This window comes from Gnatocerus cornutus, chromosome 2, assembly GCF_029298725.1.
Source record: "Gnatocerus cornutus isolate USDA-ARS CGAHR chromosome 2, icGnaCorn1.1, whole genome shotgun sequence".
Classification (NCBI taxonomy): domain Eukaryota; kingdom Metazoa; phylum Arthropoda; class Insecta; order Coleoptera; family Tenebrionidae; genus Gnatocerus; species Gnatocerus cornutus.
In genome coordinates this window covers 5,431,612-5,449,892 of record NC_142234.1, presented here as the reverse complement: position 1 = coordinate 5,449,892, position 18,281 = coordinate 5,431,612, and the positions used below count along the sequence as shown (strand labels likewise).

Here is an 18,281-nt window from a genome sequence, read left to right as displayed (position 1 = left end):
ATTTTATATTAAGTTTGTCTTGGTTGTCGATAAATTTTCTGTAAATTTCACTACAATTTCCTTAAGTGTTTACATTTTTTCTTAAAATTCTTTTTTTGATTCTCCTTCTTTAATTTTTTTTATCTTATTCCTAAATTATTATTTCTACTATTTCTTTAGATTTTCCTATTAATTGGCGTTTTCTCGATGCGTGTATACAGTAGGATTTAGAGGAAATAGAGTACAGAATTTTATATTGTAAATATGTCTGAGGATTTAAAAAGCCCAAAGTGTTAAATCTAAGAAATTTAAAACTGAATTGAAACATGAAATTTATCTGAAACTCAAAACTGAGATTCTGAAATCCTGAGATTCGAAGTTTGAGAATCTGACAGTCAATTTAATCATTTGAGAAAAATATTCCAACAATTTACGTTCGACACACCTGAAAACCCAATTCTCCAAGAATCCTTCAGATCCATAGAACTTCAAATCTAAAAATCTTCCCGGAATTGCCACCAGTCTTTTTATGTTACATCAGTATCACAAGATTTGAAAAATGCATTAGCACTTTCCCCTAAAAGTGATTAAATAGGAGCACATTTCTCCAAAGTAGAAGCTTAATACACCTAGTTTCTATTACCTAAATAGGCTCGCTTCGCAACTCCAATGAAAACTGTGCCACAACTTTCCTGCATTCATTAAAGCTCGTCACACAAAAGCGTTCCAACACAAAAGTCTGCCTAATAACCCAATCGCTACCAAAACACGCTATAGCCCTAATTAAAGGACCTCACAATATCCTTTAAGTCTGACTGCATCAAATAATGACACCGAGTTCCTGTTGGCGCTGACATGAAAATACGTCTAGATCTAAAGAAGCAGTTGTGTGATCGAAGTTTCATAGCCAGTTATGACAGGAAATTAAACAGCACAGGACCGGAAGTGCGCTCAATTCGGTCATTATCGCTGGAATTTTCAAATATCACTCCTTTTATTAAAGCGAGGAAATTAATAAAACGATAGTGCGAGCTTTACTGATTTTCTTAGGTGAAGAAACTTTCCCCAAAGTTTATTTGTAGCCCTCTATAAATTATTCTTATCAGCGAGCTTTATTTAGATGTTTACCACTGACCCACGCTTAAGACTGCTGACGCGAGCGTTGGTGCAATCTAGAGATAACCTTGTTTTGCATGCTTATGTATAGTCGTTTAATTAATCTGTTTGTCGAACTAAACATCACCTCATTTCATTATTTCGAAAATTAGACGTCGGGAAAATTAAAAGGGAAATTGTTCGGGGCGCACGAACTCCGGAATCATTTTACTTCTTATTATAATGAAACTGAACAGTGCTAAAATCAAGTTTTAATATTTCGTTACATTGCACGACACGAACATTTTCTTGCGCCGGAAAGTTATTAGTCATAGGAATTATGTAAAAGTCGCACAATTTACGACCCGTGTTCCCCGCACTGTTATTAAAGTGTTGTACGTTGCACAGATGGCTAATCAATACGAACGCCCTCAAATCTTTCTGTTTAGCAATAGAATCTCCACGTCATACCTTGGGTTTCCCAATCCCGGCGAGTGCACACATCAAAAATTCATCCCCTAAATAAATTACAAGGTTTTATTATTTCTCTCGCTTTCATCTTTCGCAAATCATAGAGTTTTCTCCTTCGTCTTTGGCTGCGTTACAGTGACGAAGCTTATTTTCCAACTAATTTTCCTGCAATAAAAGCGCCTTTTAATCGTAGCATTAATCACGCATTGTTGAAGTGAACTAGCAGGAGTTACGACGCGAACTGCCAATTTGTAAGGCGTCCCGTCAAGCTTTCTCATTATGGCGCAATAAATATTTTATTTTGTGATCGGATTTATTTTTGTAACACTGACTGGATTCAAGCTGTAAAAATTGACAAGCGCACGTAAATTCCGGGATGGAATTTGACCGAAAGGTCGACAGGTGGGCTTGAAATACGAGTATGCAGAGAATTATTTAATGTGGTCGCAGCTACCGAAATTTGAATCTGCAGTGTTTGAACATCCAAATTTTAATACCTGCTAAATTGACGCTCGAGAGAGAAATAAAAAGATTTAGAGAAAAGTTTGTTTTATTGTTGAGCCGAGCGTTGGATATAACAGGAAAAGCTTTACTTACGATACGTTTCAAATAAAAGTCTTGTCTTTTATGTTTGAACAGATTAACTAAGGCCCCCTTCAAATAAAACAAAAGCACTTGACAAGCTTGAGCTTAGCGCAAATAGGGGCAAATATTTTATTTATTGTTCTGAAAGACTTATACCTTTCTGAATTTTAATTCATTCTTTCTGTTTATATAAATTACTCGTTTATCACTTGGATAATTTATTTTTTACACATAAGATGGAACTTGCTAGTACAATCTGCTTTATCTAACTGCCTATAAAATAGACTATTAATTTTTGTTCTTCGAGTCAACAAATAAAGTTGGAGCGACTCCAATGTGTTATTAATACAATAAAATCTACATTCAGGCTTAAATAATGAGCTTATCTTTAACACAAGCAAAATTGAATTACAGGCGATTATAATTTTAGCGATATTTCTGAGTCTGTTTGAAATTTTGTAAATTACAGAAATCTCAATACTTACAAATGTTTTTATATTTAAATATTGGATACAAACGTTTGAAATATTTGAACAATCGATAAATTGTAATAATAAATTGGTATCTATGTAATGGTCAGTGATTCAAACTACCAAAGAGTCTAATAAAAATTAAAACATTTGTTGAAGAATCTAAAAAGTTTTAGACTGTCCCCAATTTGAAAAAGAAAATCTGCTATAAATATTCTGCTCTGCAAAAAAAAACACATTTCCTTCTTAGATGTCTGTCACTTTCCCCGCTAGGAAATCCAGTGGAAAGTTATCTTAAAGGCTCGCGGGATTTTTTTTAAATTTATTCCTCTTCCTCTTTCGGTTAACTTTAATTTTTTAAAGCTTCATCTAATAATTTATTTATACATAATGCTGGTTCAACAGGGAGGTGTACCCAAGTTTCATATGACTATCTATGAGATAACTTACTAAACGAAAAATGTAAATAATCTGGGGGTAAAACGTCTATGATTTAACCATGAAAAGACATGCCTGATTGAGAGCCTCTGACGCTAATTTGATGACCGTGTAGAGTATGCATGAACACGAGGAATATCAACAAAAAATAATCCGCAGAAAGTCGACCACATTTAACCATAAATAAAATGCATACAGAAACTCACAAAAATCAGACAATTGATTGATACAAATTTTCCTATCACTAGCAATTTTTATAAATAATTATTATAATAACGCCGCTAAATTGTGAATCATAAATCATTAGAATTGAAGATACATAATATTACCTAGTTTGTACGAGTACGAGTACAAGGATGTATGAGGATGACCGAGGGTGTATGAGAAAGTATGAAGATTTATATGAGGAAGTAACATATCTCAGTTAATCAAGGCGCATGCTCAAGGATGTCACGTGGAAAAGCTGGCTTGCCAAACTAGTTCAAACTTGATCATCACCCTTGCGCACTGATATTATTTGGCCAAATATTGAAGAAGTCGGTAGTCATAGATAAACTCCGCGCCAGGATGACGGGAAATTAAATAAAGCGTATTTGAGAAGTTAAGGTTAAAAAAACTTACTAATCCAATTTATACTTTTCCATTCACTGTTGAAATATGTAATATAATCTGAAATAAGTTGCAGAATGACCCATATTTTAGCACCAGTTGTGGGGAGTTTTTGATAATTTTTGTGTTACGGCATGTCTGTAGTAAAACACTTTCGTTTCAAAAGAATGAAATTTGTCATCAATACTTGTGTCACCTTCAAAGTGCGCCGTTTTTAGTGTTTAGAACTTTGTTTACATTTGAAGTACAAGTGAAACTAAAATGAAAAAAAAATAAAAAGCTAACAAATATCTTCTTTCCACAAAGTCCAGAAGTCTGTTTGAAGAAATTTAGAAGGCATGCAGGAAGTTAAATTGTACTTTCACATTAATTTTATTATAATTGACACTGATAAACGGCCACTTTATGGACACTAAACGATGTCGTAAAACATGATTATTATTATACAATCGGTCATAATAGATTTTATTGACTTTTAATTCACCAAAAATAGTGCTGAAATTGAGCCATTCTTAAACGATTTTTAGTGACTTCTCATTCCAACACAATTTATGGGGTCAGAATGAAAATGATAAAAAAATAGTTTGAGAATGGAACTTATCTAATATGATATTGAACATAAAATAACGACATTCTAATGCCATATGTTAAAATAGAAAAGAGCTTACGGGTTTAAAGAAGCTATGTTGAATCTTTAATTTTAATTAAATACTTAACATCATGTTAAAGTGATATGTGATCGTCAATCAAAGGTCATCAATCGTCAAGTTAGTTGCAAGATTAACTTAATTTCAATTAAATTATTGTGTAAACCGGCCCTATGGCTAAATTTTGTCGTAGAAAAATCAAAAATCGAAATCTAACAAGTCAGAAATATCTTAGAATAATAAAACATACATTTCTTTTTCAATTTTTTACTGTGACTAGCGCATCCACCATATTTCGAATCTCAGAAACTCCGCATTAAAACATCAAGATTTTGGAAGGACATTGGGGCTATTTTTGGAAGACATATATCCCGACATTTTTTATTGCACAACCGCAAATTTAACTTGTCAAACAACTATATAACTTTCATAGAATACGTATCAAATTTGTTAGCCACCTAAGACACTTGAAACTCTGGATAGAACAAAAAGTTCAAAACAATAAATCCATTTCAGCCATAGCCACGAGAACGAATCGGCGGTCGATTAAACATTAAATCGTCCCCATTCGTTAAATATTAAACCTTTATCACCACTAGCACCATCATTTCCAAGTGACAGACCTACATTTCGACACCTCAGTCGGAACACATTCACGTTGGCCTAATTAACGCTAGAAATTGTGTGACAGTTGGTGGAGGTATTACCATTTAATACGTGAGTTGTGAGTTGAATAAAGGGCGGCGAAAATCGGCACGGATAATAAACACTTCTACCTTTGCCATTTCAAAGTCCGCACGATTAATGCTACGGAATGTAAGTAATGGGAGTTGAAATTACAACGACCACCATTTTATCAATTCAGGAGATGGGATTATGGCAAGAAAAACGGAGGAATTCAAGAAGATATTTATTGACGTAGGTCTTGGATGTAATTACTCGGTTCTTGTGTTTAAGAAATCGATGAATGCGCGATGGTGAAAACACTTTGTCGAGGAAGAGGATTTACCTATAGCCCACAGTTTAATACCATAATAGGATTGAGTTCGTTAAGACTGTATTTGTAAGTAGAAATAAAACCTTTCTGTTTATTAACGAAAATTTTTACTTGGATGAACACCGGTATGAATAAAAACTGCTGTTTTACCTTTCAACAAAAACTCGTGTTTTGTATTAAATTTACTGTGAATCTTCTTTTGAATAACATAATACTTTTTGGGAAAATGCCCCGGAATTGTTTATTTCAAATCGGAAAATATAATTAGGTTTTATGTTGTTTTTCATGAAATGAATAGGTCCGTTTGGGATATAAAAATAATTAACGTATATTTATATATACTTTGTGAATAAAAATGATGTACATAGTCTAATACTAATTAATAACCTTCCTTTTCTTCTTGTATTCTTAAAAAAAAATTTACTTTCTTAAATTCTCTAGATTATTGTGTTGGCTTCATCCAAGTCTTCGTAGTTTTAACAACTAGAAAAGCAATGTTTATGGTTTCACACAACCAAATCGATATCAGGTCACCGAAAATACAAAACAACTCCTGAAATTTCATTAATAAATTAGAAAATTAGTACTCGTATCGTGTAATAACAATTGTCAAATAATGTTTGTTGATGCATCAACTCGAAACTGAACTGTACCTACATATTCAAATGAATTGCAAAATACACAGACTAAATGCAAAACATACAACATTATTATATAAATATTCTGTATTTACAATATTAATATTTGTTTAATTAAATATAAACCCGAACACTCATATCTTGTCACAAACATTAACCCAATTAATACTTGATTCCTTACGAAAATTATTTTTTATGTATCATCAAAAATCAATGAACTGCACTCGTGATGCACTGATGCAATAGATATTTACATAACAAGTGCGAAAAGTGACCAATTTCGCACGAGTGTGAATGTAGATGCACGAAGCGCCAGCCAAGTGCAGATATTACACGAGTGCAAAAAAGACACATTCCGACGAGTTATGTACACTATTTTTCCTATGACCTTCCATCATCAGGAAGAAACCGTAAGCCTCGACAATACTTCATTCCTTGTCTATATGTACTAAATTTCATTTTTGACCTCATGAATTGTAAACGTCAAATTAACATTCAAATGACATCTTCGGAAACATTATATTTATTTGTAAAAATTGCTTAAATCCTCTGCTCTTCAGATGCGTTTATAAATTAAAATCACTTTACCATAATGAAGATTGATCACCAAAATGGTATTTACCTAAATTATTATCTCAATTAAGACAATATTTCTATTTTTAAAGTCATAATAAAACATTTTTATTCAGCGCCATCCTGTGTAATTTTTGTGAACCAACTACAGAATTGACAGATAACGAAATTTATAAATCTCAGATGTGACAGTTCTCATGGATTTTGAAAAATCCAATTATTTAAATTAAAAGTTTTTCGGCCAAAAAGTTTAATACAACTCTTGTGCGTTAACCATTTTTCAGCGCTCAATCATTAAGGCACTCTGGCTACGCCGTCGTGCTTCAAACTGATTTCGCGCTGTAAAATATAAGTTACCACACGCGACTGTATATATAACTATTTGCGCCCTCTTAATAACAAAGTTATAGACGTTTTAAACTTCAGGCGCTGGTATCACTTAACAGCAAACTAAAAACATCTATAACTTGTTATTAAAAGGGTGCAAAAAAACACTTTTTGCGGTACATAACAGTGCATCACGAGTGCAATCCATCGTCATACTAATTTTTGATCAAGTTCAAAAATTGTTATTTGTGTACCAAGGGCAAAAAGTGTTTCTTTTTAGGCCGAGCCATCTTTTAACGAAGGCGAAGGCAAAATGGCACTTTTTGGCCGAGATACACACAAGATTTTTTAGGCGACATCATTAAATTTATTTTTATTTATGATTTATTAATTTAGTCATTTATAACAACTGAATAATTGTACTTAAATATTTATGAATCCTTCAGAAAAGTTAATATTTTCTTTATTTACATTGTTTGTTGCACTTTAAAGCAGTTTTTCGATTTGATTTTACCCAAATAATTATAAAATTGAGGGTACATCTTGATGTAATATGAAAAACTATGGATAGATGGCGCCACCATACATCGGCCAAAAATGTTAGCGGCCAGAAAAGACATACTTTTAAGCCGCTTTTAAGGCTTAAAAATTCCATTTTTAGTTTAAGTCGTCTAAAAAAACTTTTTGGGGTGCATCAGGATCATTCATTTCTCAATGTTCAAATTCTGTTTTTCTTTCATTGGGGTGCTAATGTCACGGACACCATGAAAATTTTGTTGGTGCTGGGTCGTCGGTTTTCTCGTTACTTTTTTCATAAACTCCAATGATTCGTAACATCCGAAATCACCCCGAATGCTCACGCCGATTACGCGCACTCGGCTTCAATTAGGGTAAAACCACAGAATATTCGTCTTAATTATTGTTCTTACAAAACTGTTTGATTTAAAACAGCGATGAAGAGCTACCACGCGTTTGCGTTCACATTTCCATATTTTGAAAAGCAAAATTTGAATAATTACGACCATTCCAAATCTTGTAAATTTCCACACTTTCACTTAGAATCTGTGTTTTTTCCGTCTGTGCTTGCACGCACCTCATAAATAATTCTGAAATTTATATCGGCGTATAAGATTCTTTTTTTCATTGGGATTTATTCCTTCGAAGCTTCAATGGTGGTCTTTAATATGCACAAAAAGCTACGATGCTGTAATCGAGAAAGCATATCACATTACACCCATGAGCGCTTATTTACCCTGTTTCGAATAAAAATATCGTGCGGTTCGAATAAATCAAAGTGTTATGATATCGTCCGTGTGAGTTTATTTTTACGCTGGCGCGTTACTTCGCCGAGAATATAGGAAACCTAAAATATGGAATGTAGGTGAGGTATAGGTTTATCTTGAATCTACATTATCGACCACATTCAAAGCCTCTGTCTTATTAAGGAAAACCGTATTGCAAGAACCGAAGATATATTGGAAAGAAAAGTGGTGTTAATATCCACTTTTACCATTTCAGCTTTCAAAAAACATAATTAAAACCGAGAACTTTTTTATAACGAAGATACTCTCTAAAGAACAATCACTCTTTTTCATCAAAAGTTTCGATTGGAATAGAGGAAAGTTTGTTCAGATTTTAATTGAATTTATTGAAGACGTCGTGACATGAGTGTTATGAAGGAAATCATTCCTATACGATAGGGATTTCGTTAGAGAGATTGTCTTGTGTTGTAGCAGAATTATTAAAGAGAAGCCAGAGAGGATGTCTTGAGATTCGGATCGAAATCCCGACTGGACGGACAAGGATTAAAGGAGTAAGGACATTAACGGGTCATGTTCTTTCTTTTTGTAGTCCAGTCATTCGCTATCGGCTTTTCGGTGTTCCAGGTGTGATTAGGAAAGCAAACAAGATGAATAATGAAAACGGAACAAAACTCATGCATGCAGTTTAATTGAATCTGAAAAATCTTTGATTCATTTTTTATTAACGTTTTTAATTTTTAGTTTTTAGTGCTCCAAATCGTACAAAAGCGTAGATTTACATATTTGGATTCAATTTTGCAATGAATATTTGATTAACGATTTAGAAATAATGGACAGTGTAAATTGATAAATCTAGATAAAAGCAACGAGTGTTATGTGCACCACAGTATTAATAATAATGTGTTTAACAATTCAAATAAATTGTGAGTGATATAATTTCTACCTGAATACATAATTTGAATTTAGTTCAGCTGACATTTCCGGCCATCGTTAAAAACCCAAATTTGGAAACAAAACTTCACCTTTGTCTTCAACAATGAAACGAATTTGTAATTTAGGCAAAGTAGCAAGTAATTACAGACAGTGATTAATGTGCTCTTAGCAAAGGCCGCAAGACAGTTTTCTGAATTCCTCCGATTCAATACTTTCTGTTAAGCTCTGTCAAGCAGTACACAAAGCAAGTTCTCTTTAATTAATGTTCCTTCTTATCAGATATTAAACCTTTTAAACTTCCATCACTCTAACAATCTACTTAAAGTTTCACTTGGAAACTGATATTGACTTAATAGCAATGTTTTGTTGCCAGCTTTTTAGCTCCTTCGAGTATTGATACCAAATAACAAGCCATGTTGTGTGGCAATAATGGTTTTCCAGCTAGCACCACCATAGAGGCCGAAATCTACCCCAATCCAATCAAACTTGATATTTCTATTAAATAGAGCCATGGAACCTGTGTAATATAAACAGCATTGTTAGTTTAATGAGACTACAGAAATTGGATCCAATGTACAATGGTTCTTAAAAGTACCTACTTTGATTTCCACGGAAAATATTGAACGATCTAAATATAGAACAACAATAAATCTTTTATTTCACCGCATAACTAGAACATCTTAAGATAACACGACCCGATCCCAGTTTCTTTTCAGTGGTGGCGCTTTAATAAAATCCGCGGATATTTGTAGACTGAAACGAATTCTTTGTGTGGTGCAGAGTCAATCTCACCTTCAATGTCCGGAATTGCACCGTTGCAAAATTAATAAGACGCAGTTGCAGCTAGTAGAAGTAACACTTTAATCTGTTAAGATGAATCTCGAGAAACTTGCAAACGTTCAATGAAAAAGTAAAGAAGCGAGACGTTTTGGAACATCGCTAGAATTTGAAAATGTCGCTGTTTATGCATTGCAAAGTTTCAAACAAATGTGCACACGGAGCACGTCGTCTCCATTTTTCATATTGAGAAGTGGAATCGGTAAAGTTAAAAGTAAATCTTACTTTAAAATGTTGTTTTATTTAAGTGGATTCGTTGTAGAAGCAAACAATGACTGCGGTTTAAGATAATCTAGTTTGGGCTTATCGTGCTTGGTTTCACAAGTTTCATGTTTCTCTATTTGCGCACATGAAATTTACGGAGTTTTCCGGAGAAATTAATGTTTTACTTAAAAAAGAGTTCTTTCAATAGTCATAATATTATACTCCTATACATACTATAATTAATATAAAAATATAACAAAAAATCGAAAATTCATAAAAAAATATTCAGTTAAAAAGCCAGAAAAATAGAAGAAGGTCGATTTTTATGAATAAAATTTGTGAACAATTAGAATAATTTGTTCCTAGCATTTTCTACAAATATCTTAAATAAATCATTTGAATGTTACCAACTTTATAGCGCTATAAGATTTTAAACAACAATTTAAAAAATATATATTGTTTATATTAATTGGTTCTATCTTGCTGTATGTTTTTATGCAATTTTGGAATATCCTGTATAAGTGAATTGAGACGAAAATTAGGCCGAAAAAACCAAGCGATAATGCGTGAGAGTGCTGTACATAATTTTTCTACAGCTTTATCTATAATTATAGTTTTTATTAAAAAAAGGTTTTAGTTATGTTGTCTAATGTATATTGGTATTAACTTTAGGGTCAATTCTAAGTCCGTTACGCGGGGGCAAAGTTGCTCATTATTGTAGTGCAAACCAGTTACCAGTTAGCTCCAAAATTCTTGTAAAATGAAGCGGCGTGACAGATGCGATAACCACGATTTATCAAATTGGAATAAACGCCTTTTTCAGTAAGCACTAAATATCAGAACTATGTCAAGGCCGAAAAAGAATCAGTTGAACCGCCCCAGATGAAACATTTTATTGTTGTACATAAAGTTTACTACATTTGCATCGATTTTCGGTAAATTATATTATAAAAGTCAAAACAGCACAAAAAATATTAGCACAAGAAACATAACCTCATTTTCCCGAATTCGAAGGAAACATTCGCATTTAGATATTCCGAGCACTGCCTCCACAGTTTCCACTAGATTCCTTTAAGTTTGTCATTTCATTTCACTTAACAAATACCAGTGCAAACATCTGTCAAACATTTAAATAACCTCGCAAACCATTCATAAACACTCTAGCGAATCTCAGAGGGTTAATTACACCACTCTGACGTCACACGCTCCAACAGACGTGTGACTTTATGAACGCACCCCAAATCTCCGAATCATTGTGTGACATATGTCAAACTACTGACTTGCCGGGTGCCAACCCAAATTCGCCTTTAGAAATACACTGGTCAACACAATTTTTGTCCTTGGTGTAAAAAGTTGATAGTCTTATGTAATTTGATCCTCAGTTTTAGTTTTAGTGATATTTGTAAGACTTTGTTGTTTTATTTGTTTAATTTGTGAACGCAGATTGTCTTTTTACACAGCCGGAACTAAAAATTTACTTCCGAAACTTTAAGCGGCCATAACTCATTTATTTGTTCCCGTACGTGGATTTTGAGCCCTCATTTCAAATCTGCGTATAATTCGGCGTAAAATGAGCTCCATTACAGTAAGTTTGCTCCAAAAATAAGCGAGAACTCCATCGAGGAACGTTTTTATATACTTTTAGTCATATGTTTTCGAAGAAGCAAATTTTTTACTTCTGGAAAATCTTAGAACAAAATGCTAGAAAAACAATGACGAAAATCACGTTTCTCATCAAAATTCTTAGAGAAATCCGCTTATTTAAATGTTAAACGACGATTTCTCGCTGATTCTCGTCGTTTTCTGGCTTGGATTCGCAAAGGAAAGCTGGAAATCTGCAAAACCACCAATTTTTATCAAGATTCAACGGCTGAATTGCAAGAAAACAGCTGAAATCTCCACAAAATCAACAAAATTCTTACAGAAATCCGCTTATTTCGATGCTAAACGACAATTTTTCGCTGGTTCTCGCCGTTATCTAGCTTAGATTCGCAAAGAAGAGCTCGAAATGTACAAAACCACCAATTTTTATCAAGATTCAACGGCTGAATTGCAAGAAAACAGCTGAATTCTGCACGAAATCATCAAAATTCTTAGAAAAATCCGCTTATTTCGATGCTAAACGACAATTTCTTGCTGATTCTCGTCGTTTTCTGACTTGGATTCGCAAAGAAAAGCTGGAAATCTACAAAACCATCAATTTTTATCAAGATTCAACGACTGAATTGCAAGAAAACAGCTGAAATCTGCACGAAATCATCAAAATTCTTAGCAAAATCCGCTTATTTCGATGCTAAACGACGATTTCTCGCTGATTCTCGCCGTTTTCTGTTTCCGAAAAATGGAGCAACGATATTTTCGAGCCTGTAAACTTTTGGCCCTCTGGTCATTAATATTTTTTTGTTTGTTTCCTAGAACTCGTGTTTTTTTTTATTATATATATATTTATTCATCATGAAAACTTCACATTCAACATTTTCTCCACTCAAAAAAAAAACAAAACAAAATCGTGTGATTTCAACAATTAAAAGTGCGAATGTTATCAAACTTGCTAATCGTTCATAAATCCACGGCTGTGTGAAAAAACATAGTGCGCATTTACAAATTAAGGTAACATTAAAATAAAACCTCACTAATATTACTAGTTTTATAGATTTTGAACAACAAAGTGTAATTCGTTTTTTTACGCTGAAACACTGAATTTACGAAACCAACCTTCATAACAGGGCTGTACTCATTTGCTTTCCTTGAAAGAGTACTTTCTAACTGCCAACACAATGCTACTTGACTCACCCCTTCCGGAACACCCTTATTTAGTCAGGTCCGGGCTTAGCACAACTGGGAAGTCACGGAATTCTCGCAACAAAACATATTGCCACCTGCCTTATCGGCCTTAATCATTAATAATGGAATAACTTACCGCGGGAGCTTCCCCCCTGCCCCATCGCTGGATAGCGGCTCGGATTATTGGCACTGACCCACACATTCTGCCACAACCCGGGGTGCGCACAAGTTACTGAGCCAATTCAAGGGCTCTTAATTACAACATTAACGACTCCCAGTTACGTTATCATCATTATTACAAATGCCACATTTTTATCGTCTTACAAAAGTTTCAAAATTTCTTTGTTCTCACAAATTTGTTTTATAAGGGTGCATATTATCGACACCACCCGCTTAGAGTTTACTCGTTACGAGCCATCCCGCCTATGAGCTTTTGCTGCTGACTACCATAAATAACTATTTTATTTATTCGTGTTGCCAGTGGCAGTGTTGCTGATCATCAATTAGATTAAACTATTGTTTTAATAATAGATTTAATATACTATAAAATGAGCATTTTATTAGTAGAAACTGGAAAAATACTGCACTCACTGCATTTGTTCTATAAAAAGGTAAAATTCAAAAAGTTTGCGCACCGACTAAAAAAATTAGTTCTATTATAAACTTACTATACCTAGAAATTTGTCGTGAATTTTGCTACATTGTTGTTTATACCTTATTAGAATGCTAATGTATGTAGGTAATAAACTCTTCCAAATACTACTGCTTTTAGGAAAATGGAAAAGCTCAGCCGCTGCAGACATATTAAAAGCCGTAATGGCCGGAAGTGAAGTAGAAAAATCTCCAGTGCCCTCGTTCAATTTCCAGCGTCGGTATATTCAATGAAGCGATATTTTTCGCTTATGATCGCACCACATTCAATAGAAGTCAGCGTAAAGACATTACTCACAACCCATTGTGAAATTCATTTAACAGAAAATCCTTTACGATAGCCGGTAATCTTGTATTTCCAGCTCTTCCTCTTGTTTAATTAATGCCATGTCATCACTTCATTTTTCCCGTACTTCGTTTATCACCGTTTCGTTGCCTTGTTGCCATCTTTGGACTTTTGTCGTGTTTATGTTTGTCGTGTTGAGTTTCGATATATCCAGAAAGCACGCAATCTCGCTACAAAAAATCAATCCCAACTTTACACTCCAATAATAGAAATATTAACAGAGGTAGCGTTACGGTTGAGTTGTAATTATTCAGTCCTTACTACGTTTTAATTATATCGTTAAAGCCGCAGATTATGTACGAATTTCCGCTGTTTATATGTATACGCCTTCTTGTTAAATTAATTAAGGCGTTTGTGAACTCCCCTTGTGTTTGTTTCAAACCATTAAAAAGTAGTGATGGTCTTTGAATGACTTCACAGAGCTGGGATTTGAAGAGTCGTTTAAGCTCAAATGTCCGGATTATCTTTCAATTGAATTTACATTCGCATTTTCAATGTCTTTTATGTGCGGTACTTACGTACTCGCGCAATATTATGGTGTGGAAAACACTTCAAAAGGAATGCTGAGGAAGTAAAAACTTTAAATCATATTTTCGACATCGATAAAATGAAACCAATTAGATGTATTTAAAGAACACTTTTAAAAAAATTATTTAATAAAAAATCAAGAAAAAAATTTAATTGTCTAAAATGTAGAAAACATCAAACAAATTTGAAAGACGCCAGTAAAATGATTCCAAAAACTTTCCAGTTTACAGTTAAAACTCGCAATTTTAAACAAGTACAGTAATTATGACAGAAAGGTGCATTGTAGCAAAAACAATGGGCTCAACCGGGATTTGAACCCGGGACCTCTCGCACCCAAAGCGAGAATCATACCCCTAGACCATTGAGCCGCTATAAATAAATATTGTTACTTATTTTGCACTAATAGGACTAACAGGCTATAAACTCATAAATTTTACAACCCAGATAAGATATCTACTACAAAAAAAATTAACTTGGCACATCTGTACTTCCGGGATTAGACTTATCTAAATGTATAATCTAAAGAATATTAGTTCAACAGTACCATACACGCTGGAGGTAATAGTTATCGTAAGAATCTAAGTTAATGTGTACAGGGTCTTAGGACCATAGACTCATGTCTAATCATTCTAATCAAAAAAAAAGATAAACTATCTCAAAATCGGAAATTATTTTAATTTTTTCGATCTTATTCGAAAAAAATACAAAGCTGTAAATTTATCCAATTTAGATTAATTAATCCAATTATGAATTATGCAGAAATTTAAGTATCTGCGTCGACCAAATGAATGAAATCAGTGACGTCAATAATAGGACGAAACAGTAGTGCAATTTTATATAAAAAAAAACACAAATGACAATTTTTAAATCATGCAAGTTTCCACTCTTCAGGATTGCTGAACATAGAGAAGTAACATGGGAATTTTTTTTCTGTTCTTCCGAACCTCTAAATTATATTTGGTTAATGTTATTGCGGCATTATTCAAAAAATTGAAATTGCAGCATTTCTTAATAAGTAAAAAGAAATTTTTTTCTTGTTTCTGAAAAAATCAAATTTATTTTTTCAATGTCTAATATTACGCTTTTCATTTTCAAACATGTTAAAAGTTCATGTCATTCAAATTTCAAATTTTGCACTCGAAATTTCGAAGTTAGTGTTTCCGAAAATTGCAGAGCTGTCACCACATGGTCTGAACTAACCTTAGGTATTTTCAAAATTTACTTTTGCGTGGATAAGTAGTACTAAAGTTGAACACGAACTATAAAATTGCTTTGAAAAGGCATATTTGCCGTAAAACAGTTAGTTTTGGCATAAAGGGACGTTACACAGTGACAGATCTTTATTTTGCGGTCAAACGAGCTTCGAAGTTTCTAGCGAAAAATTTTACTTTTTTTAATTCAATTTCAAAAAGAGTTCTCAGAATAAAAATCCTTTAAAGCACAATTCGTCATTAACCAAATTTAATTTGAAAGTTTGGCATAGCAGAAAAAAATAAAATTAAAATTGTTATTTCCGTATGTTCAGCAATACGCGGAACACCCGGTTATACAGAATTGTTCCACAACGCTCGTACTTACATCTAATTGGAGATTCTCAATCAAAATCTGACTTGATCAATGTTCAGGCATATATGGTATTTAAGTTATAAGCATTTAAAGTTGAGCATTCACAGCGCATCTTCGTGCAATTTAAGAAAAAATGTTCGCAGGTAACGTAGCAACAGAATGCTATCTAGCGATATATGGGCTGTGATTGGCCAACTTAAAGTGCTCGCTAATCAAAATCTGTAAGGACCTGAACATTGTGTGATACGACAATTAACTCAAATTTTGATGGAGAATTCCCCATTAAAAGAAATTTTGAACGTTCTGGGACACCTGTATAAAAAAAATTTGACGAATCAAAATAAGTTCCTATTAATATTATACATACACGAATTAAAAAAATCTTATCAAGATCTCTAACACGAGGTATTGACGTTAAAAAAACTAAAAAATTCAAAAGTTACGAAAAAAAATACAAGCTTATTCATCTTAAGTGCGTCGCACTGTATTATTTTTTTTTGGCAAAACTGCATATATTACATATTTTAATTTTATTTTAATTTTTATTGTCTCCGCTTTTTCAATACGAATTTTGAAATACAAAATTTGGAATTCGGTTTAAGGACCACCTTTTTGCGCCATAATGTCTTAAAATAAACAATTTCGACTCATTGCGAGTATAAAATAATACTTTTTAAAACATTTCAACCCGACCGAAACATAGTAAAAAATAATTAAACACTGCACCGCAACAGTGTGTTCAATGGTTGGTATTTAAATAGACCGGTACGATTTGTTGATCCTACAGAGTGGAAGCTTGCTTAATTTACAGGCTATAGTGCCCGCATTTCATCCAAACATGTAACCTGTGTATAAAAAGTTTATTTTTCTAGTTACGAATCAACTATGTCACTGGTATAACATATAACTGTCAGTTTGACGTCAAAAACAAATTTTCTTTAGATAACTTTGATTCAAAATTTGGTGGTTCATTGCAAGTTGTTTTCTCATTCGTTACAAAGCTCTTAAACCGTTAAAAAATCAAAACAAAAAAATCTGAATCAGTGGTTTCGTTATGTTATTTTCATTAAAGACATGACTTCTACATCTATCTCTCTATTCATGGCCTACCCTAAATAAATTGTATTGGAGTTGCTACGCTCGTGCACTAATATTCTATCATCCTGCATTATCATCCGTAACGCAACTAGAGAAATGTGCGTTTTTATGTAAAATCAACGACTAGGATAATAAGTCATACATTTGCAAGTTCAAATAAATCTATGAATGACATTTCCTGATTTCAAACGCTCAACTTGAAAGCACGCTAACCATAAATCTTGCTTTCATTAAAAATTTCCCTTGAAGTTCTAATCAAGTTAAAACTTACCAGAATTTAGCAAAGAAAAAAGACTTAGTTTTGAGTTATAATTAATTAATACGCGCTCTTTTGTACTCGACTCTATAATGCCCATCCAGTTTTAATAATTTACATAAATGCAAACCAGTTGAAAACTCTCAAATCTTCGGCTAAATATCACACACAACTTAATAAAAATGACCAGTGTTTGTTAGTGGAAACAGAGAAGTCGCTTTAATATGCCAAATCACTTTAGTTAGAGCACGTGTTGCTTTCAAATAAGCAATTCACAAAGTCTAATCCAAGTTAAAACACTTTAATTAAATCAGAAGTTGCGCACGTCAAACTGGAATTACATTTCAAATGAAAATTACATTACCAGTGTTACCATTTTACTTCGATTGATAAAACTTACGAATACAACCCTGTTGAATAATAGACGGTTTCCCTTTGATCGATTTTTTCACGACAGGTTACACTTCCTTTGATGAAAGAAAATCGGATTCCGACATTTAAAATAGTGTAAAAGCGGTTCTAACCTCCGAAATTTAATGAGTATTGATTTAGAACCTTCAAAAATTCGTTTCCCGACCTTCCTGTTTCTTCACCCACGTTGCTTTATTAAATATTTGTAGATGTCGCCGTTTTTATTGCTCGCTTGGAAGCGGAGGCTTTCTTATACTTATTACATCTTACATATTTAAGTTTCACAGAGAAATTATTACCGGTAGTTACGCTCAAGTTGGAGATAAATTAAATGCGACACATTTAAAGTGTCGCAAAGATATTCAACAGCTGCCAAGGCGAAACTCACTGTTGAAAAAAAGAAAATGCACTCGTCTGGCTCTCAAAAAGTTTCTCTGTTCTGCAATTCCAATGTTTATTCGCGCGCTATAGAGCCAATTGCTGCAATCATACCGCGCTGTTTTCATGAACATATTCCAAGAGATGTTATCGTAGATTCATACACATAAACTCGTTTCTATTCATTTAATTTTCAAT

At 33.3% G+C, this 18,281-nt stretch overlaps 1 protein-coding gene and 1 non-coding gene across 4 annotated transcripts in view; both read right to left on the bottom strand.

The window, feature by feature from the left end:
• The window catches only part of Sh (Potassium voltage-gated channel protein Shaker), a 220,172-nt gene that overhangs the window by 158,405 nt on the left and 43,486 nt on the right, over positions 1-18,281 (bottom strand). The gene's annotated exons all lie outside the window — the stretch shown is intronic.
• TRNAP-UGG (transfer RNA proline (anticodon UGG)) lies at positions 14,671-14,742 on the bottom strand. Its single transcript has one exon. It is a non-coding gene; the product is annotated as a tRNA-Pro (tRNA).